The sequence below is a fragment of the Zootoca vivipara genome, chromosome 2 (genome assembly GCF_965207765.1).
Source record: "Zootoca vivipara chromosome 2, rZooViv2.hap1.1, whole genome shotgun sequence".
Classification (NCBI taxonomy): domain Eukaryota; kingdom Metazoa; phylum Chordata; class Lepidosauria; order Squamata; family Lacertidae; genus Zootoca; species Zootoca vivipara.
Window position 1 is genome coordinate 43453236 of NC_142584.1, and position 24236 is coordinate 43477471.

A 24236-nucleotide genomic window follows, 5' to 3' on the forward strand; every position below is an offset into this window, starting at 1 on the left:
GGCTGGCGCCTTGAATTTCCAAGTAGATTTAAACAGTGAATAACTACAATTTCTAAGAGAGAATATAGCAAGCCGCAGCACCTAGCATGCTGGGTTATGGCACTTTATCTTCTCTGCCACCTTTTGGTTCCGTGTTAAGGGATTCACATTTAGGGCAAGCAGAGCTGTGTTGCCTGAAGATGCTATCTAGGCTAGAGTGCCAGTCAGCCTGGCCCTGCCAGCTAAGCCCCCCAAACCAATTCCTGCCTACCAGGGCCTACAAAGCCTCGCCCACAGAGCTTGGACTGAAGACCAACTTGTACTTGATAGGAGAACACTGCTTACTGGCTTTGAGCACACACCTGCTTCTGACTTTCTGGGTCTCTACTGTTGCATTAGACTTTTTTTATCTATGCCTGGTTAGAACTACACAATCACCTCCGGCCCCTCAGATCCCTGTTTGCATTTGTGGAATGAAACTTCTGCCTACTTTAGACCATGCACCTGTTTCTGCTCCACCTGGACTGGCAGCAATATCCCCCGGGTGTTAGAACCAAACACCCTTGAATTTGAGGCCTGACAAAGGCAGTGTTACAGGACAGGACGGAAACTTCAGGGAACTGAATACTCACCAAGAAAGTTTCAAATTGCCCAGCCAATTCTGAACTGAGTCAAGTGGAGTTTGCTCATTTCTAGTCTTATCCTATTAGTTCTCTGACTAAATTAGCTCATTTAATTTTCTGACTCTTTCTGAATGTGTCTTATATTTAAGGTGGGAAGCTGTCACCAGCTCTCTTTCCTCATTGTTATTCATTGGTCCACGGAAGCTAAGATGGGCATCTTGGTTTATTTAATCAGTAGCTCTGTATAAGGGAAGCTAGGAATCATCTCTGTATCAGAACTGATATGTAGCAATGCCCATCAGAGGAGATTAGCAGCCCTGTGTCAAGGTAGAAGCAGTCGGGGTAGAATGGAACTCGAAACTAGGTCAAAGAATTGGGTTCTCATTCAATAAAAGTGCCTTGTTTGTGTGTTGTAATGAAAGATCTTTGCTGCAATGGATGTCTGGATCCAAATACCCTCTGGATTTTCTGATGGCTAAAGAGATAAGATTGAAAGAGATTTAATTTAGAGCTATTGAAAAACTTTAAAGAGATTAGAGGAATTCATAAATGTACTCTTTCTGTTATCAGGGTGCCTTTTGTTATTTATCAAAACCAGTTATTACCCCCCCTTCTTTTTTTTTAAAAAAAGACACACAAGGACTTCTGGCTGGCTGCCATCACTTGCTAGCATTCTATAGCTCAGGTGTGTAGGCAGCAAATGAAAAAAGAAATTTCGTTTTCCTTCTTGTATACTCTGAACTGAATTTAGGAAGATAGTAAGGCAATTGCTTCCCATTTGAGTGACTTATCAAAGCCAAGGACAGCAGATCTGGCAAACAGAATATTTTTTCACTCTCATTTCAAATGAAGAGGGCTGCTACCAAGGTCAGGTCTCTCCAGTAGATCCAAGCTTTTGTTTAAATAGCTCTCCCAAACAGTCCCTGAAGCTGAAAGTCAATGTCTGTCTTGCTTTATTAGGGCACAGAAGGGTTTGCTGATTGGAAACTCTTGCCTTGGCTGTTAGTTTTAAACATTCTACACAACCAATAGAAGGCTGATTCTTTTCTCTTTATCTCGGTCTCTCACACAGATACATTGACCTACCTACCTATCTCTCTTTTGGTATCAAAGTATTAGAATGCAAGGGCAAAAGAACCATCTTTGCTGCATTGTACCATTCATGCATAAGGCTGAAGACTTATTCAGATGCCATGGGTTAAGTCTCATTAAATTTAGAATGGGTTAATTCTGACTGAGTAAACATACATGTGCTTGATAATAAAAAAAAAATGCATGTTCACTCAGAAACCGCTGTGTTAGCAGCGCTGAAGTGATCTTCCAACAGTGCAAGCCTGGGCAATGTATATGGAGGTCCTGGGCTGCCCAGACAACAAGACCCCACTCTCATCACTGATGTGATGAGGAGCACTCCATTGTCTCTTGAGACAGACAGGTGCCAATAATACTCAGAAATAAGCATACTGTATGCAATGGGGCTTACGTCTAGGTAAGTGTGTGTTTTCCACCCATGTCAGGACAACTTGATTTTCTTAAGACAAGAACAAATATATGTGAGCAGCATTGTTAATCTCATGCAGCTGCAGAATGAAAAGCTCTGTGTGGAACACTGATTTATCTGCTAAGGGACAAAGCAATGTTTAGAGCCTATTGGGACTTAAATATTGAAGTTGTGGGTTAGGATCCATGGGAAAGACAGCTTTTCTGCATGGGCTTACCTCATGGACGCTAATTTGGTTGTGGGAGGGAAAGAAATACAATATGATTTAACAAGAATGAAAATTAGAGTTTCACCTTTTTAAAAAAACCTTTTTAATTGACCGTACAATTTTGTATCTTAAAGCTGTATAAAATCATAGAATTGCAGAGTTGGAAGGGACCCAAGGGTTCATATAGTTCAACCCCCTGGTTTCACAGCTGGAATCACAGCTAAGGAATCCCCAAGAAATGACCCCCCCACACACACACACACAATCTGTGTACAAACCTCCCACAAAGCAGAGTCCACCACTTCTGAGGTAGTCTATTCCACTGTTGAACAGCTCTTATAGTCAGAAATTAGGGGGATAGGCGCTTCCCAGTTTAACTATATCCCACACAGGGCTGCTGGGAAGAGGGATTGATTGCTAAACCACTCAGAATTGTAGCTCTGGGAGTGGAATAGGGGTCTCCTAACAACTAATGCCCTTTAAAAAGTAGAGTTTTCAGGATTGTTTGGAATAAGCAACGTCCGCCTAAAGTGGAACAATGGTGCTTTAAATGTATGGTGTGGATGTAGCTTTAACTGGCTTACTTGAAAAAGAATAAGTGGTACCTCGGTCTACGAACAGTCCTGTTAACGAACGATTTGGACAACGAACTCTGCAAAACCAAAAGTTGGTGTTCCGGTTAGCGAACTTTGCCCCGGAAGATGAACGGTGGAAGGGCACTGGCGGTGGGAGGCCTCAGTAGGGAAAGCGCACCTCGGTTTAATAAAGCTTTGGTTTAAGAAAGGACCTCCGGAACGAATTAAGTTCGTAAACCAAGGTACCACTGTACTTCTTTCATGGCCACTTTCTTGGTTTAAGGAAACTTGTGCTTGAAACTTCAGGTATTCAAAGAAGCACTGAAAGCCCAATACATAGCCACTTGTATGTAACACGAATATCTCAGATTTTTGTACCATCCAAAGGGGCACACATACAGAGGGCACACACCATTTATAAGCCTATCCATAGCCTGTACATATCTGCTACTTTGAAAAGTTTTCATTATAAGCATTACAAAGAAGCGAAGTAAATGTGTCAGTGCATAAAATGCATTCCATGCAATAGTGGGCACAGAAAGCTTCCATTTAAACCAGGTGATCTGTGCTTCAGCAGTTAACATTACTTGCTTGAGGAATATTTACAAAAGACTATCCATGTACACATAAGAAATTCAGATACCAATTTCTTGATTCACCGTGTGATCTGTCAGCTTCTGAAAATTGTTATAAAGTAACTCAGTTTCCTAAGCAAAACAGACTTGATGTTTAATTCCAAATTTCAGCTGTGATTTTCAAAGGGATATATACAGCTCTAAATTAGTACAAAAGGGGATTTGGTGGGTAGGAGTTGCCTACTGGTTCTATTATGGACTTTGCATCAGCCAGGATTTGCTGTTTTGAGCTGCTGCTTTCTCTGCTGTTTCTGACATTAAGGCTGCTTTTCACTGATTGAAGAAACTTTAGCTAATAAGCCCTGTCTGCGAGCATCTAATAAGTTCTATCTGCAGTGTGTAGAAAGCATAATTAATTGAAATCTGGCTGCAAGTCAAGAACTTTGCCATTTGCTTTGACAGAATTTTGTATTGGAAATTGACATTTTTAATCCAATTCTAGTTCTTCACGCTGCATTTTGCTTCCCTGTACCTGATGTTATTACATGTGTATTTTGGTATTTCAGTTTCTGAATGCTTCACATGTTTCTCAGTGCTGAAGACATTCAGTGATCAAGCAGATAATTGACCACAATGATTAGTCACAAGCATTTTGATTTTTAATTGTATGTTAATCATTGCTTTGCTTTTCTATAACTCTTGATACTATTTGTGGAAACTGGTTGGATGGAAAGACAAACTGCAGATCGGAAGGCAGCCCTGTTTAGGGAAGTTTTTAATGTTTGATCTTTTACTGTGTTTTTAATATCCTGTTGGAAGCCACCCAGATTAGCTGGGGAAATCCAGCCAGATGGGTGGGGTTTAAATTTATTATTATTATTATTATTATTATTATTATTAAGGGTGAAAGAAGGGTTAAGCACCTGCCCTCTGCCATTTCTCCCCTGCAAATTGCACCCTCCCCTGCTGCTTTTTACTAGTTTGGCAGAAACCCAGATCCAGGGCCCCACCAAACATTCAGTGTAACCACCAATCTCCATGCAGTGCTGGCTTACTCCTGAACCTGGAAACTTTGACTCTTACTTAGACTCTTTGAAATTAATGACCAGACGTAAGTTAGTTCCATTAATTTCAATGTGCCTATGCTGAGTAAAAAAGAGGACTTATAGTGGCTCCTGAGGTATGACATAGCGGAAGAGAATTTTGTTTGATATCAATTTTTAAGAGAACAGAACTAATTTGCATTTCCTGGACTAATACAAGGATCAGATTATCTTTTGGATTTTGCACTTCTCTGAACTGTGTGATGCATGTTTTGGTTCAAAAAATGACCAAGATGCATTAAATGTATTATTTTAGGATCAAATATATTCAGAAATGCACACATTGAGATAAAATAATATTTGAATACATCCTTGAGCACTTTTAAGCATGGATATTTTATGGTGTGCAAAATTGACACAGGCCATACACTACCGTAACTGGCTATAATAAAAAAATTCCTTCAGTAGCACCTTAAAGACCAACTAAGTTTATATTTTGGTATGAGCTTTCGTGTGCATGCACTCTTCTTCAGATACACTAGAAACAGAAGTGTCAGACCCTATATATATACAGAGGGTGGTGGGGGTGGGTGGGAATGGGAGATGGGCTGATGGGAGTGGTAAACCTGTAGATGGGTGTTAATGGCTGCTGATGGCTGCAATTAGTCCTGGGCTGAGGTGCTAAAGAAAGCTTGATCATGCATAATGAGATAAGAATCCGATATCTCTATTCATCCCAGGTGCTTCCATGGTTTTAAGCTTGGTAATGATTTCCAATTCAGCAACTTCCCTTTCCAGTCTGTTCCTGAAATTTCTCTGTAATAAAACAGCTGCTTTGAGATCTTGTATAGAATGTCCTGGGAGATTGAAGTGTTCTCCTACTGGTTTTTCAGTCTTATGGTTCCTGATGTCAGATTTATGTCCATTTATCCTTTGGCGTAGGGTTTGGCCTGTTTGTCCAATATAGAGAGCTGAAGGGCACCGTTGGCATTTGATGGCATACACAATGTTAGAAGATGAGCAATTAAATAGTCCTGAGATGGTATGTTGGATGTTGTTGGGGCCAGTAATGATGTTGTCTGGGTGTATGTGGCAGCAAAGTTGGCATCTGGGTTTATTGCAGGCTCTGGTACCAGTGTCCATGTTAAGTCTGGTGGTTGTATTATTGTGGGTGAGGAGTTGTTTAAGATTGGGTGGCTGTCTGTAGGCAATGAAAGGTCTTCCTCCCAGAGCTTGAGAAAGGGAGCTGTCATTGTCCAGGAGAGGCTGTAGATCTCTGATGATGCGTTGTACTGTTTTAACTTGGGAGCTGTATGTGATGACCAGTGGTGTTCTGTTATTTTCTTTTTTGGGTCTGTCTTGCAGCAGGTTCTCCCTAGGTATCAGTCTGGCTCTGTTGATCTGTTGTTTAACTTCATCAGGTGGATATTTTAGTTCTAAAAAGGTTTGCTGTAGATCTCTTAGGTGAGATTCTCTGTCTGTAGAGTTGGAACAGATACGGTTGTAACGTAGGGCCTGGCTGTATACGATGGATTGTTTGGTATGTTTGGGATGGTAGCTAGAAGCATGTAGATATGTTTGTCGGTCAGTTGGTTTTCTGTATAAGGTGGTGTCTATATGTCCATCCTGTATTTTTATAGTAGTGTCCAAAAAATGTATTTCTTGCATAGATTGGTTCATTGTTAGGTTGATGGTGGGGTGAAAGTCATTGAATGTCTGGTGGAAGGTTTCCAGGGTCTGTTGTCCATGTGTCCAGATAATAAAGATATCGTCAATGTATCGTAGGTACAAGAGAGGTTTGAGTGGGTAGGAGTCCAAGAAACGATGTTCTAAGTCTGCCATGAAGATGTTGGCATACTGTGGGGCCATGCGGGTGCCCATGGCTGTGCCGCTGATCTGGAGGATCAGATGTTATCTAACATATGGCATTTCACTTGAAAGCTTATAGTTTGTATTCACTTACTTGTGCAAGTTATCAACTGAAGAAGCCCATTTGGGGCGAAACAGGGATGTACCCGGGAACCTTGTCTTTCCTTTTCCTATGGACGGTACCTGTGTGCTGAGCCTGGCACCGGTGGACACATTCGCTACCATTTCTTGGACTTGGGCCCACCACGCCCTCCTGCCAGTGAACCCACGAGCGTCTGGTCTGCGCCTGCTGCGCCTCTTTTCTTTGGGTACTCCTCCAATATCTTATTTGTTTGGACTGCAATCTCTATTAACACTTTAAGTTTTGGGACTGTACCCTCGCCTTTGACATAGTTTGCTTTTGTGTATATAATAATAAGAATTTTTGTACTCATTCTGTATTAGTTTATACATTTATTATAGCCAGTTACGGTAGTGTATGGTTTGAAGGTATTCGTAACTGAGGTCTATGTTGTAGCTTGGTAAATTGACACAGGCTACACACACACACACACACACACACACACACACACACACACACACTACCTGGCTGCAAAATGTGAAGCAAAGTTCTCATGTGAAATCTCTTAGGGCCCCCCACCCAATAGTCATGAGTTTCACATATTCTTCACAGTGAACATTTATGAAAGTGTGTGTGTGTGTGTGTGTGTGTGTGTGTGTGTTTCATTGGACCTTTTTCTGGATGTTGCCTGTTGCCTCTTGTTGGAGAAAGTGCCTTTTCTGGAGTGATACCTCAACAATGGAACTAGACTTGTGCTCCAGGTGTTTTTGTCCTTTTTCCCCTGTGCCTTTTGAGTGGTGTGAGATCACTTTTAAGTGCCTTTGGGTACATTTTTGGTGCTTTAACTGAGAGTCTGCAGGCCTCTTGATCTAGCCCTTGGTCATGGCCCATGTACAAGCCACTCCCCTCACCGATCCCGCTTCCCTGCTTTCCTCTGGTACTTTTGTCTGGCTGGAATGTATTCTTGAACTGTGATAATGCTTCTTGCTTCTTGGATGGAGGATGTTTATGTGAGTCTGCAGAAACCTCTGACTATTTAGCAGCTGAAAGATAGCCCAGTGTACAAAGTAAACATCACATCTGTTGCTCAGGCCACACCAACCATTGACTTGTGGCCCCAGAAAGTGGTGCATAAGGGGAATGCAGGCCTCAATCAGAAACAGGTTCCCCATCCCTGTCTTGTCTTAACTGGCCTTTTTTCTACTAGGTTTGTTTTTTATCTGGTGTTAGTATCAGTGCTGAATTACCAAATAGGCAGAGTAGGCATCAGCCTATGGCCCCATGACTTTTGGGGGCCCTGCGAAAACAGATCAAAATAATATTGATTTGATCTTGAAATAAAATTGCAATCAAGCTTTCTTAGTTCAATGTTATCCCACTAGAGAGCGTGTACAAGGGGGGGGGGTCCAAAGATTTTGACTGTCTATCTATGGGCCTCCACAGGGTCTAATCTGGCACTGGTAAGTATGGTGTTCAGTAACATACTAACTTTTTAAAATTTTGCTAGCCACCTATAGGCAGGCATAAATACAATAAACATATCTGAGAAAGCCCAGACAACTTTGTGCTTGATAGTATTAAACTGAAAGTAAGAACAGGATTTAACTTGTATTATTAGTAGCTCCTTTATGTATCTTCCAAATGATCCCACTAAATACACAATATGGGGGGGGGGTGAAGAGTAGAATAAAACAACCGGGATTGAGTAAATGTGTCACATTTACTGAGGTTTGTATCAGGTGTCGGTTCAGTTCTCTAATATTGAAACAGACACACATAAAACTTCATCTGTTGTGGCAGTCTGCCTGACAACATTGCCAATCAATGGGCCCATTGAGATTTCCCCCCAAGTGCATACTTGACACACAACTGTAACCAACCTGGTTCCTTATCAAGATGTCCTGTAAGATATTTGATGTGATTTTCCCAACTGCAGTTCCTGGAGTTAGAAGGTATCTCTATCATGTTTCTGCCTTCACCACCCCCAGCAAAACAGATCAGGAGAAAGCAGCACAGATAGAATACTTATATCTGTTTGGCTTGCAGGTTGATCTTATTTAAACATCCCATTTGTTATTTCTTACATTGGTGTTACTTTGTACTTATATTGTGACAACTGTGTGGAAGAGATATAGAGGCTTCCTTTTATTAACTTTTTTTTCTTCATGCAGTGTTTCTGTGATTGAAACATTTCATTTTGGAAGGGATCCTTAAAGCTGTTTATAAGAAATGGATGCTTTCTCAACTCCACAACCAAAATTCCCGACTTAACTTAATTTGCTCAGAAATGCAATCTTCTTTTATTTCATTTTTATTTCAATAACATTACCCATAGGAAAGCAGTAGCTAGTTGACAAACCACTTTTCTCTGAAACTGGTCTGCCTTCAGGGAACTATTACCTACAATCACAGGGCACATTATACACTATATAATAACTATAACATGGAGGGTGGAAGAGAGATGCCATAAAATGGCTCCAACACAGCTGGAATCTCACTAGTGGTCTCATTAAATTTGAAGCATCAGTCTCTCTACATCTGAGTGCAGAGTTTACAGCTTTGAAGGCCATATAGTTGGTTCACTTTCTACATTGAGCTCATGTAGGTGACAAAAGAACTCAACCTTAAGGGACAAAAGACAGATTCACATCTTTAATGCCCACCTATCATGGGGGGGGGGGGTGAGATGTGTTCTAAGTGTCTGTGGTAACATTTCTGTCTGAGCCATGCTTCTTAGAAACTATTCATTTCCCCCTTGTGTATCTGAATTAGGCTTCGAAAGAAATAGCGTCAAGTTTTCAGAACTTACAATGTGAAATTTTAGTATGCTGCTGTCAGATTCTGTCATACGGCAGACTTGGGGAAGAGCAAAGAGTAAGGTTACCATAACTTCCATCACAGAGCTTCAATATGCGGATGACCACATAGTGTGTGCACACTCAGAGGATGACCTCCAAATCATCCTAAATATATTTGCAGAAGCTTATGGAAAGCTTGGCCTATTGCTCAATATCCAAGAAACCGAAGTGCTGCACCAACAAGCACAAATCAACCACTCTGCTGTGCCACAAGTCCAACTTAACGATGTAACATTGGGGAGGAATGGAGACGGGTGGTAGTGCCAATCCCAGCAAAAGACGCCATTCCTAACCTATACACTTTTCCAGCAATATTTGAAATGGGATTATGCGCTCAGGCTTCTTTCAGACATTGAAACCATCTGTGAAGTTGAGGGACAGAGCCTGCTCTATGCCACTCTCTGTCTATATGCATTTATTCTCTGCACCTTAAAAACAGCTGCTGCTATGCCTTAGTTGGTTTCACACTTCGCAGAAGAAATAGGCAAAAGAGAGAATGAAATGGGGAAAAGGTATGATATATTGTTCAAACATCCATATCTGAAATGCCTGCATGATAGTAGCCTGAATATAATATAGCAAGTAGTTTGTTGGAGAGGTGAAATTGATCTCTTAAAAAAAAAAAAGCTTTTCCTGTACGATTCCTTAACTCTTGTGGTTTCCCTTTGCTGTATTGATTGCTGCTTATGCTTATCTCAGAGTCTGCACAGTGCCTATCCCAAGCAGTTATCTGTTCAACCCTCAAGTCCACCATGTGCTTCCCTGAATTGACCTCAGTTAACCCCTTTTACTTTGTCGAGCATCAAACGTTAGCAGTCAATTCCCGGCCCCCTCTTCTGCTGACCTCCTGTGGGATTATGATTATATGACTTTTATGTCAGAGCTTTGTTATTTACAGAAAGCCTTACTGACACACACTTTCTGTCCAGGCACAAGAAGCTCTGTAGATAGATATGGCAGGATTTCTTTCATGTTACGAATTGTGATAAATAAATTTTAGACTGCTCTGGGGCTGTCAGCAGGCAGGATGATGAGCAGGAAGGAGAGGGAAGTGTTAATCTGGAAGAAGGAGAAGCAGCAAAAGTCCTGGGAGAATAGAAGGGACCTACCAGACAGGTTTCATCTCTCCAGAAGAAGGCAGATGTGAAGTTTCCCATGGGAAGCTGCTGTACATATGAGGGCTAGTTCACAAGCTCCTGTGTGAGTGAGCCAGAGCCTTGATGGATGTTTGTGCTAGGTCAAATGTTGAAGGTCCTATTCACAGTAATGAGATAAAAATAAGAATCAAAGCACTAATTTTAAAGGAAGTGTGCTTCAATTCTCAATGCCAGAGTGTAAGTATTATGGACCACACCATTTTGGAGGAATAGTGATATATAATGGTTTGCTTGCTTATGAAGACAATACTTTCCAGTCATTCCAATGAGTCTGTTGATATTCTGAATCAGTGCCTGTCATCTTCTGATCACATCAGTCTGAAGGTGGGGGGGGGCAATGTGCATACAGATGATTCTATCTATTTTATAAAAGATCTGAGGCTTATCATATTATGCTGAAGTTTGAACTGAATCTGTTTGGGAACTTGGGTCTTTTCTAGTCTATCACCTGTGATGTAATCTGGGTATGATTTCAAAACCTCCAAGTAGACTGTGTACTACCTCTGTGAACCCCTCCATAATTATATAGACCTGTTACCACATGGTACCATTTTTTTTCTTTTGTAACGGCTATGCCACTACATTGGGACATGAGTGGTGCTGTGGGTTAAACCACAGAGTTTAGGGCTTGCCGATCAGAAGGTCGGTGGTTTGAATCCCCGCAATGGGGTGAGCACCCGTTGCTCAGTCCCTGCTCCTGCCAAACTAGCAGTTCGAAAGCACGTCAAAGTGCAAGTAGATAAATAGGCACCACTCTGGCGGGAAGGTAAACACCATTTCTGTGTGCTGCTCTGGTCCGCCAGAAGTGGCTTTGTCATGCTGGCCACATGACCCGGAATCTGTACGCAGGCTCCCTCGGCCAGTAAAGTGAGATGAGCGTCGCAACCCTAGAGTCGTCCACAACTTTACCTAACCGTCAGGGGTCCCTTTACCTTTATGCCACCACAGCTACGTAAGAATTGGTTCATATGTTGAATTAATATTGTCTTGTAAAGAAGTATTAATGTGAATGTCAATTATTAATTTTGTAGTCAGTGAAATATTTTTTAATCTCCCTATTTTACTTCACCATAAATACTGGAATACATTTGCAGAGTAGCACTGAGTTTATGCCAAGGGATATCCAGAGAAATACAGGACTAACATGGTTAAGAAATATAGAAATGACCTTTCAGCAAATGAGCACTTGGCACTGAAAAATGATGTCACCAAAGTGTGCTCTATATTGCCAGTGTTTGCTGAGATTATATAATGTGTGTGTGTGTGTGTGTGTGTGTGTGTGTGTAAAATCAATAAAGGAAGTTGATTGTTTTGTAATATCCCTCCATTTCCTCAGCAAGGCATAATAACTTGTCCTGACTTCTACAGTACACAGTGCATTTCTGCTGTTATGAAAAAAGATGTGCAGCACTTTAACTGCATAATTGAAAAAGAATGGTCACTAGTTTTTACAAGGTCATTAGTTTTTACAAGGTGTATATACTTTTGTGATGAAAAGGAAAGGGAGTCACATTCAAGAACATTTAGACAATAACACTTTAAATCTTAAAAGCCACTATATTGTTTCAATTTTCTTAATGTTGCAGAATTAATCAAATAGAAAGCATATTATCAGGCAGTGCTGAGATTATGCATCGAGTAGCCACTTGATTATCTTCCGTTTATGACTTAGAATCTATTTAAGATTTAAAATGATTACTCCTTGTGTGTGAGACACAGAACCCTACTGAATGAAGGTAAATCTCATCCCAAAAGCTTCAAACAGTAATGAACAGTAGTCGTAAAAAAGTCAGATGTGTTGAAACAAAAGAACGGTGTAAAACAGGATCTGATCTATCCTCACAAAACTGATAAACAACTAAATGTCTGCCTTTAATAATTTTTGTTTTAATAACCCTCCATAGAGTGTTAGCATGCTGGCCTGAGGAAAATACACCACTTCACTTTTCCCAGCCAATGCAGTCACAGGAATTGCTGTCCCTAAATATTAACTGTCCAGTTCACCTAAATATTAAGAAATACAATATACAATATATTGTTGGAACCAGCTTGAAAGAAGTGTTAGCTGTTAGAAGTTGATTCTTGATTAGACCTTGTTTAATAAGGTGTAACACTTATTCAGAGATGCTAATAAATGTTCTGCTTTCCAGAATTTTAGAAATGGCAGTGTAATATGTAGGTTCTATACTAATTAGTTTTCCACTGCACCAACACCATTTTGTCAAGGGAAACACATTTTAATTATCCTCAGGATTAGAGTTATTATTCCTTGATGCAATCCTGTGTACTTCTCTGACTTTCCTTCATCTTTCAACACAAAGAAATTATGTTGGGGATGAAAGTTATGGCAATGTGGTTGCAGGCAACCTTGTTTCATTGTGTGCACCAAAGTAATGTTGAACAATGAACTGCAAGCGTGTTGGAAAGCAAAGTAATCACTCAGTATGGGCAGGTAGTATCCAGCCACAATTGTACCATTAAGAATATGTGGACTCTATAACAAACAATCAATTAGTTCATGTTTCAGGAGAGGTCAATAACCAATTGCTCCTTTCTCTTTCCTTCTTTCCCCCCTTTTTTTCCTTTTTGCAACAATGGCAGATGGTGTCAATTGTACTTAACTTGATTTATCACAGTTATCAACAAATTAGGAGAGATGACAGCTTGGTGCCATCTCTGGTTATTAATGTTCATACGAGATGGCCTCATCATTCCCAGCTTTCGCTTTTCTAATGTTTCAGAAAATATCTGCTGAAAATCTATCAAGGTTTAGCAACTGCTGTTTGTTGCTTGCATGGAATTGCCATTATTAACTCTAATCACCTCTAACAGTTGGATGCCATGCTTAAACTTCTGGGATAAAATGCCTTGGAGTTATAGAAAAAACTGACACTTGCCTTCTTTTACTCATTTTTAACACAAGGCTTGCCTAACATATCATGGCTGTACAATATATGAGTATCTCACAGCTAACCAACCCTTTGAATATTTCTTTTTTGGAAAAATGATTGCTGATTGTTGCTTTTTCCCACCATATTTTTTTGACTGCTACTGTTCCCTACAAATTTGTGACTTGATTCCCATGATGCCAGGAAAGCTTATAACTGGGAAGGAGTGAAGTTTGTCCACTCAGAACCTGAATGCTAATTACAGTGGGAGTCTAAATCTTTCTGAAATCTGAACTCAGTTCATTGCCAACTCAGCCTGGGTACCAACAGTGCCAGTTACCTCCACCTTCTTCTCGTTTCCATGGCAGTGGCAGTGAGAATGTAATCCTGGAATATACAATTCCCAAGGATTTTAGTGTCCATTTCACTATTCTCGGAGAATTCTATGGGTTTATCAGAGCTGCAGAAGCAGCCATTGTTACCTTCACTAGGCCGGCAATAACCCTGTTGCAGTTTTAATCACCCACCTAATAGCATCCTTGGTTTTGTGGTTCTGTGGATCCTGTGTAAAGTTCGCTTGACAGAAGCATTCTGTTGTAGCCCAAAGAGTTGGATGTTATGTGTTTGTAGAGTACATGTAGGGTGCCCAACACAGTTTCTCCAGCTTGCTGATGTGCCCATGGATTGGCAGCTCCTGCCTTATAATGTTTTGTTTCCTTTTCCTAAGAAAGACGGCATGCAAATCCATTTTTCATTAAAAAACAATCTTAGTGCTGTTACAATAGCCAGATAAATTACTTTGCACTGCATTCACAAACTTTACACTCTAGTTACATCTGAAACTCATTTTTAATTTGCATGTCAGCTAGAAATCACTTTGATGGTTTGAAGACTAACATACTGACAATGAGAAGCTGTGAAGCATGGCAGATAAAACATTTATTGCTTTACAAATGTTTGTTTTATTCACCTTGCAGAGAGGGTGCATATGAACTATGAAAGAGTACTTTTACTTGTGTAGTAGTAATAGTAATAGTAATAGTAATAGTAATAGGAGCAGATTTGTGTGTTGGGGGGGGGGGATGAAGCTGCAGGAAGGAAAAGAGGGAAGGGAAGTATGTGTGATGTTTCCCATAATATATTATTTTGTAAGTGTAATCTGTCCAGGACCAATATTGGTCACTGCTATTTGTTCAGTACACAATACATTGCTCAGCATACCTTCCTTTTTTATTTGCTTGTAATATGAAACATGTTCACCAACATCAGCCTTTGAAATTGTTGGCTTGGATCCAGAACACTGATTTGACTCGTATAAAATATGACTACTGCCCCCACCCCATTTTTAATTTTTATTGTAAGGGATAACCTGCACCTTGGCAGAAGTTTTGGAACTCCAACTCCCATCAACCATCAGTCTCAGTTTATATGGCTAATGGCCAGGGATGATGGAAAATGTAGCTCAGGGATGATTGGGAAGCCACTGGTTGCCCATCACTGTTTTAACACCTGGCCGCCGCCACCACCTGTGTAATATTCAAAAACTGCTTTCGGGGCTCTCCTGTTTTAAAAGCAGTTTGTTATTCAGGATAGGCTGGATGGGTTTGTTTTTTGGGAGGGATACAAAACTGAGGGCATATCCACACAGTGTTCAAATGACATGGTTGGCATCAAAGTGCCAGCTCATTTTATTTTATTTTTGCAATTTAATCCAGATTTGTCATTGAAATATATATATTTTAAAAACTGTTGCCAATGACACTTTTGCAGTATTAATCTCCCACCCAGAAGCACACCTTAGTTTCATGGTTCTTTGGATCCCGACCATAACTACTGTGTACAGTCTATTCTGCAATTAAAGGATTACAGCTTTACAGCTATTCTCATCTGAGTGTAAAGAGCATGCAGCTTAATTGCGTAAATTTTTTTAAAAAGGAAGTCAAATAAATAAATAAGTGCTGTGGGGATTTTGTTACAGGACAGTAAGCAGCAAATAAGGTGGGAGTTTCAGTAGATAAGGGGGTTTTCTTTTCAAGGTGGTCTATATTTCTCCCTAAATCCTCTGTTCGAAACACAATCATGTTGACAGCAAAGCTAGGATTAAGGCATTGGAGAAAATAAAAGTTTGGCAATCATTTGCTGTCTTCTAGGCTTGACCTTACTCACACTGCTGATAGCACAGTTGAACTGCTGACTCCTCTTACTGAGGCTCCCAGCTGAGGTGGCTTAAACAGTTGACAGGGCAAATGATTGAGGCCAAAATGTCAGGAAAATGAGCCAGGGTAGGACTTGCATAGTTTGTGAGGAGTACTGCGGTGTTTCCCTGAATGAGGCAGAGAATGGAACACAGGCTGTCAACATAGTCTCTTGATTGACCTTTCTAGGCCTGCAGCGTCCTGAAGGCTTCAGTCGTGCTATATTTGTGTGACTGTGTTTTCCTCAACTTGTTTTTTTCTCTCTGAAATGTTTCCCTCCCCTGTATAATTGATATAAGAACCCACAATTTTTTCTTACTCAGTATGCTGTACGGTTCAATGGTGAGGCCTTCAGGTTCAAAGTCTGATAGTGTACATTTATGTCTCTTTAGCATCTCGCTTCTGGAAAGCTATTAAAGCATCCATCCAACTATTAAACAGGGGAAACGGGATTATACAAACAACCTTTTACAACATTTTGTCATGGATATTTAGCTGCCAAATGAAAATTAAGTGTTAAAACATCTTTTCCCTGGCCACATACTGCCTTGTTCTTTCACAATAATACCAACTCCTCTATATCTACTATTATTTATTCGTGACTTGTATATACTTTCCAGTCAAGGTAGTCTTTTGAGAAGTTTGCAAAGCAGTACGAAAAAAGGCAAATCTCATCACCTGTGGTTTGTGCAAAGGATGTCATATAAATTATTTAAAATAAGTTGATAAACAAATCTAGTGGGCCTCTGGATATTATATAATCTCTCAGGAATGCTGGTTAGCTCTCCACTTATTTTCTTCGGGGGGGGGGTAGGGGTACACATACCCCCAAACATTTTGTGAATCTTTGTACTTTTGTCCATTTACTGTATTTCTTTTTCCCGATTTGAACTATAAAATGGTGGTTTTCTTGAGTCAAAATGAGAGTACCCCTAAATATATTTTTAGAGGGGGGGAAGCACTGTAACTCTCCCTTTCTGAATATCTCCTCAGGGGTAGGGAGCTGGAATATCTGTGAAAGACAACTTACGATCATGCTATTGGAAGGTTTATAAGAATGTTGTTAAAGATTCCTCCTCTACAAAGTGTGTTTGGTTGCAAAGACAATTTCAGCTAACATTGCAATCAAATAGGATTGAGGTGGTACCTTGGGTTACAAACATCTCAGGTTACAAACACTTCGGGTTACAGACTCTGCTAACCCGGACGTAGTACCTCGGGTTAAGAACTTTACCTCAGGATGAGAAGAGAAATCACACGGCGGTGGCGCAGTGGCAGCGGGAGGCCCCATTAGCTAAAGTGGTACCTCTTTTATCGAGACAAGGCATCCCACAGTAATGATAGCAGTCCATCATGCATAGGTTTTCATATTGGCCACATCTGAATCCCAGACTATTTCTATATACTTGTTCAACTATCCCTACCGTAACTGTTTCATGCTATGGAGTTCCTTTTCTTCTTGAGGCTTCATTGTTAGTGGGAATTCGTGTGGTACGTGAATAAGTGACCTTGCATTTTCAGATACCTGCATCCTACAGTAGCTGTGCAGACATTCTGTGCTTTCAGATAGATGTGGAAATCTTTTCTTAACCTCTGCTACTGTGAGAGGTCCATTTACTGTGAGAGGTCCATTGATTCAACTGTCATTGGGATTGTTATTAGTTTTAAGGATTGCAAAGCCTTTAGTCCCAATACTGGTTTTGCAAGGGCATTTATCACAAAGAAGTCCAAATGTTGGCATCTGTCTTTGTATGCACATTTAGTAGAGACTCTTCATACTATGCTGAGTGGATAGTCCTCCATAGCTGGCCAAGCGCTTTGCTGCAAGCCATATCAGTGGGTTAGATGTTTCTTGTACTGTACAGTGAGAATGCAAAATTCACTTGTGCTCCTTGCCCAGAAAAGTAGCTAGAAATGCTGAGTCATCACTGACTCTGCAGTATTGTGCACTAAGCTTTCTCTGCCTCTTTGTGCATTTACATGGCATCATCATGCAAAGTGGTATGTTTTGTGGGAATTTCTGCATACTTGTCTTCTGGCAGGACATACATCTCCCTTTGCATGTTGCCATGCACATCTTCTGCCGTCCTGTAAGGTGAGAGATGGCAGACTTCCGGTGAGAGATGGTGGCAGGCTAATTGCCTCTATGAGCAACTCCTGCGGAAGGAGATAGCTGTGTGGCGCCTGTGGTTCTTTTCCCATGGCTTGCACAATAGCATCCTTGCATCCACATTTTTGTTATTCACGAGTGTTTAGATATTTCATATACTCTGGCTATTCTTAAGATTTTTGTTTCAAATTGGAGGTTATGTGCCATGAATAGCTTTCCCTATATGTCTTTTGAATTTGATCCCATTATCATTCTTCCCATTAGTATGTCATCTCCACTGGTGAAGCCAATGACCGGCGGAGTCAACTAATTCAAGCTTTGCCCCCATCCTCCTTCCTGCAGGGGCGGAGGAAGGGGGTGTGTGAGGGGTGGTCCGTCTGGGGTGTCACCACTGTTGGGGGTTACAAAATGCCGGGCGGCACTCACCGTGGATCCTGGGAGAGACGCGGTGGCTTGAGTGTGTGCAGGATCCATGCTGCCCAAACAGTCCGCCTGCTGCCTCCCCCCCCAGCTGTAGGGCGGCTGAGTAGGAGGAGGCATGCAGACTCCGGAGGCCTTGCGGCGCGCCCTACCCCAGGTGCCCAAGCGGCTTCCTCCTCCACTGCCTTCCTGTTGACTTCTACAAGGGCAACACTGTAAGGAGGCCAGCTGGAAGTAAGAAAGCAAACAGGAGGGCACTGGCTCGGGCAGACAGTGTTTGATGGGGCTAATGGACCGGCACCCCCTGTTTGACCTTCTCTTAGGCTGGGCCCTCTGATGTTTATGCCCTTCTTTTGTCTGCTGCTGTAGTAGTAAGATGCAGGTTGTGGCTATCAAAACCAGGCATTCAAGTGTATCAAAACCAGGCATTCAAGCTTGCTGCACCTTGCACTTGGAGACTTTTATTTTTCTCCCTGCAGCAACTGGCCTCCTTGTTTAGTGCCACTTAGTGGCTGTAGCGCTTATGCAGCCAACATCACAAAATTGATTTCCTACTTTATGGTTTAATTCTTTTACCATTTGCTAACAAGAGGTATGATTCATTGGCAAGGATAAGGTTGTGTTGGCCTGTAAATCCTGCAGTACTGAATAGGGAACATTATCCTCTTTGTCCGTGGTACATTCAGATGTTAACAGGTGGAAAGGAAACTTATTATTATCTAACCTGTTCAAATGTGAAATGTCTTGATCTGTTTTCATTTTTACTTCCTGTGTAGTTTACTGTTACATTTGGCTTTAAACTGCTTTAATTCTGAAGAGCAGAATCCAGGTTCCTATTAACTGTTGGCTTAGCTATACTTTCTGTACTGATCTTTAATCTACATCAAATCTATTAAAGTTGTTATCTTTCTGCAGCAGTGTACAATCCAAGTACAAAACAAAACAAAGCAAGAGGGTAAAGGTTAAGCTACAGCCTTGAAAACAGCATGCAGGCAAATAAAGTGGAGCACATACTTACTATTTATACTCTCTCTCTCTCTCTCTCTCTCTCTCTCTCTCTCTCTCTCTCTCTCTCTTTCTGCACAACTTTATGATTGACACAATCCCTTCAGGCTATGCTGTTTTGGATTAACTGTTGATTTTACAAATCAACCGCTTTTGAAAAGAAGAATGAACATTTGATTTGGAAATTGTTCAAGTCAACCTGGACATATATTTCTCTGTCAGCTTTTTGTGTACACTCTGCTTTCCTTCCAATTATAAATGTCAGTAATGGCCTTTAGTGGGCAAAATGCTTTCAAGCCAAAATGCACCAAAGAAACATGTCTGCCACTTAAAAACAATGTGCTATGACACCAAAATAGGACCCCTTTCTATATTAGTGACTTTTAAATCACAGATCAGTGGCTGTGATATATTATCTTTTAACCACCTGTTATTTAAAGAATAGCTTAACTGTATCTTACATGATACACAGAAGGTTAATGTAGAACAGTTCACCAATGCTACCACCCATATTCACACACAAAACAATAAATTATTATAATGATGGGAGTCTCTCCCCCCCCCCCGGCCCAGCCTGGAAATGTTCTATAGAAATCTTTAAAATATGTCATTGAATTAATGATTTGTATGCCACTTTCCCCATAAAAATGTGTGTTAACAAAACAAACTTTAAAAAGCAATATAAGCACTCTCAAGCATTATCAAATGCCTTTATTTCTCTTTCTCTTTTTAATTTCCATTTTTGAATCAAGTATCTTCCAGCTAGGACCAGTGGACCTTATCCAAAAGACTTGGCAGATATGGACCATTTCATAAAATTAGTTGGAGGAAACAGGGTTTAGTTTGGGTTTCAGTGACTGGTTGGCTTTGTGTACAGGGTTCTTAGAAATTACTCTGCTTCTGTGCTTTTATATTATTAATAGTTTATATAATCTATAGTTAAGTCTATCCCAACACCGAGGAACGTGTATATGTATACACACAAACACACACACAGTATCTCATTTTACCTTTCCTATACAGTCGTACCTGAGAAGTCAAACCGAATCCCTTCCGGAAGTCTGATCGACTTCTGAAATGTTCGACTTCCAAAGTGCGGCTTCTGATTGACTGCAGGAAGCTCCTGCAGCCAATCAGAAGCCCCAGAAGCCCCGTTGGACGTTCGGCTTCCGAAAGAATGTTAAAAAACTGGAACACTCACTTCTGTTTTTCAATCATTCGGGAGCCAACACGTTCGACTCCCAAGGCATCGGGAGCTGAGGTACAACTGTATTGCTTTAGAGTGCTTTTATAGTATAGTGAAAAATTCTTATTGCTTTTAAGTTAGCGGTACTGGAGGGAAGGTCCATTTACTTTAAAGCCATTTCAAATTCCCTTTTTTTTTTGGTGCGGTTCTGGCACTTTGATCAGCACAGAATGAAAACCTAAAAACACATCCGAACATATACTGTATAAGAGGCAGTATACAACCGCCTCCCCTTAAAAAAAAAAAAAGCAAGGAAGAAGCCACACCTATTCCTAGAACCCTCAAAGTAAGGGCCAGAAATCTGGGCAAAAGGAAACTACATGAGGGAAGTAGCAAAGTGGAAAGTGAATAGAAATAAGGAAGTAGGTTTTGCTCACCCTTATATGATATCAAAAGGTGACTGTGTAGAATGATAATACTGTGAGAAAGCAAGAATATCTGGTGTTGGACTGATGATTAATGTTAGGTACCTCTACCTTATTGTACATCTTTAAAATTCCACTACATATCACCTTACATTGTCGACCGAGCCTGCTCCTATTTGTGTAGTTCTGATCTTTTATTGACAAAGTTCTTGGGTTCTATCTCATTTTCATGACAAAGCGATAGCATATTGGGAACTGGTTACTGTACACAGAGACAGTTGTGCTGTGTCTTACAAAATAGGGCTCAGGTATTCTAGAAGTTGCAAAATCAAAAAATAATATAATCATATATATATCTACACATTGATTTTCAACTGGGAACTAAGTGAACCCACCTTTTAAATTCAACATTTATTACCCATGTCACATAAATTACAATTTGAACACATCATTTTTAGAACTAACAGTCCGCCTCTGGTATTTATTTGGTTATCATGCTCTCCAGGAGCAAAGATGCACAAGGACAGTGAATTACTTTTCTGTGGCAGCTTCCTGCAGTGGCTGCTGCATAATTTTTTGTTTCTTTTTTGTTATTTCTGCACTGTTTGAGAGGCTAGATAATGCAAGGATTTTGGGAACACAGCTAGCTACTTATATGTTCTAATAAGTCCTAAGAGATTGGTCTACCTAGCAAAGTCCAGAGGCAGTAAGCCATTGCCAGGGGAAGGTTGCTTCATTCCTGCCCTACTTGCTGACCTCCCTGAAGCATTGCTCTGGCCCATGTTTGAAATGGATGGCTCAATTGTATAGACCCTTGGCCTGGTCTGATCCAGCAGGTTTCTTATTCTAGAAAAGTGCCTGGCATTTAGTTCAATGTACTGCGTTTTCTGAGAAGCTGACTGGCAGTAATATTTCCATTCTAGTTTATCTAGCATGGAAAGTATATTCTGTTTTGAAGTAAAATAGAATCAGATCTAGAGTTCTGTCTTGCTTATCGAATATACACGTAAATCAAATTTGGGTGGTACAGTCAAACCTCGGTTCCCAAACACCTCCATTATCATATGTTTCAGCTCCCAAACACCCAGAAGTAAAGGCTCTGGTTTTTGAACATTTTTCGGAACCCGAGCATCCAACATGGCTTCCGCTTGAGTGCAAGAAGCTCTTGCAACCAATCAGAAGCCACACCTCGAACGGTTTGGAAGTCGAACGGTCTTCCGGAACGGATCACATTCAACAATCGAGGTTTGACTATATTCAACTAAGTTTTACACAGAGTTGACCTATTGAAATAAATAGAGCTAACCTAGTCATGGTCTTTAATTTCAGTGAGTCTATTATGAGCAAAGCTTAGCTGATGATGATGATGATATTATTGCCCCTTTTTATTATTACCACATTACCATCTTGGACTCAGCAGTTTTCATACATTTTAGTGGGTGGGACAAAATTTCCACAGTACTGGATTAAATTCTTGCAGGTGGGCAAAATTCATTAATTTTAAAGCAGGGGGCTCCTAATTTTACAATCTGGGTGGCCAAGGATTTTCCTTTCTTTTCCATCTCTTACCCTAAAATGAATGACAAATAAATAAAATGAATGCTCCTGCAAATTGGCTGCCCTCATCAGTCTAGTAAAAGAAAAAAAAAGCCCCTTAGTTACCCCATCTTTAAAGGAGGGAACATGACCCCAAATTCTTAGAATTCACCCACATTCCAAAAGTTGATGACTAATCCCTGCATAATTTCAGAAAGCATTAATGGTCCATGTAAAGGGACGGCAATATTCCATTAAGCTTTACTTTAACAGCTCCTACTGATCTATGGCATTTATTAAACAAACTGCTCTTATATGCAATTGTGTTTTAAAAAACAAAACAAAAAAGCCAGCTGAACACCACATTTGCTGAGGGAAATGGCACTACTGCACCATCTTTGTTTTTAGTTGTGGACATAATTATGATTTAAAGTAGAAGGAGAGAAGGTCAGTTACACATGTTTTTGCATAACGTAAGGTGTTTTTGGCATGAGCTTCTGTATGCAAATGTCCCTGACTCCAAAATATTAAATAGACAAGGCCTCTGCTAACAGGTACCCTTGAGCAGTGTCAAGGTCCTGGAATGAGAAAGGGTTGCCATGACTACTGAGGCTAAAGAAGTGAGGTCTTGACAACAAAAGAGAGAAAAGCCAGAGCACTTTTTCAAACAAACAAACATCTATCCAAGTGTATGGTGGCTCTGTGATGCTTTCATCCTATTCGGAAGTAGAATTTTTCAAATCATTGCATCATGGCAAAAATGAGAAATGAATTTCATAGCATCATAATGGGATATGTTTATTTAACCTTTCTTCCCCCTCCCCATTGTATATAGTTTGCATGGCACTGTTTAAAATGTGTTTGTTCTCTGTGTGTGTGAGAGAGAGAGAGAGAGGGAGGGAGGGAGGGAGGGAGGGAGGGAGGGAGGGGGAGAGAATGCCTGCTTTTGTATTTTACTGCTTTTGTGTGTGTTTTTCTTGTAAACCACCCAAAGAACTTTTGTCATTAGGCAGTCTAGAAATAGTGAAAGAAGATAAATCAATGAATTGGACCACGTTTTTGGAAACAAAAGGAGAGGGGAGCTTGTGGAATGCAGATGCTGCCATGTCTTCAGGTCTCATCACTTCTCAAAGTTGTCATTTGGCTCTATGATGTGACTGAACTCTGGAACAGCACAAAGGGGGGGGGGTAGAGACCCAAGATCTCATTCCAGAATTGTGCTGGGTGGTCTCACCCATCACTGTTTCTAGTACTGAGTACTGTCTGTATCTGTGCCAATCATCCTTATAATTCTGTGATTCGTTCTGCTCACCTGTCTGCGTCCTGGCCAAACTGTCAATTCCAGATCACATGTTAACATGTTCACTATAGCCAGAGCCTGACAGTTTCAGCCCTTGTGGAACTATACTGTATCTAAAAGAACGTTTTCACATTTTCTCTATTTTATTTGTGTCTGCTGTACTTTAGCCCCCAAACATAAATTAATCAGGTGCGTCTAAATGCATTGTTCGGAAATATCAGGCCAATGCTTATGTTCAATCTATACAAGTATTACGATATATAAAATGCCTCAAGTGGGGAAGAAAGCAAATATTAATGGCGTCAGAAAGATTAGAGCCTCCTTCTCTAAAGGGAGATGACTTTTAATCTGATGCAGGCAGCAAAATATAAGGTACATTCAGATGTGAGGTTTATTGTGCTAAGTTTCCTGGTTATAACATCCTGGTTTCTAATGTTCCTTTTACATTGCATTGCCTGTTGCATTCTGGAACCATGGCTTTTGGGGAAAAAATTCAATGTCACACAAAATTTCATTCACATAAGTGGGTGATGTTTGACACAACAGTGAACATCAGTGGCCACATTTGCAACTAGTATGAGAAGCCAGACTCCTCCTTTCATGTGAGCAGCAAACAGGCTAGCCTAGGAAGCCACTGTTTATAGTTGACTTTTTATCATGGCTTGCTTTGAAGCCACTGACCATAGTTTCTGGGTTCACATGTAACAGGAAGCTGTGGCTAA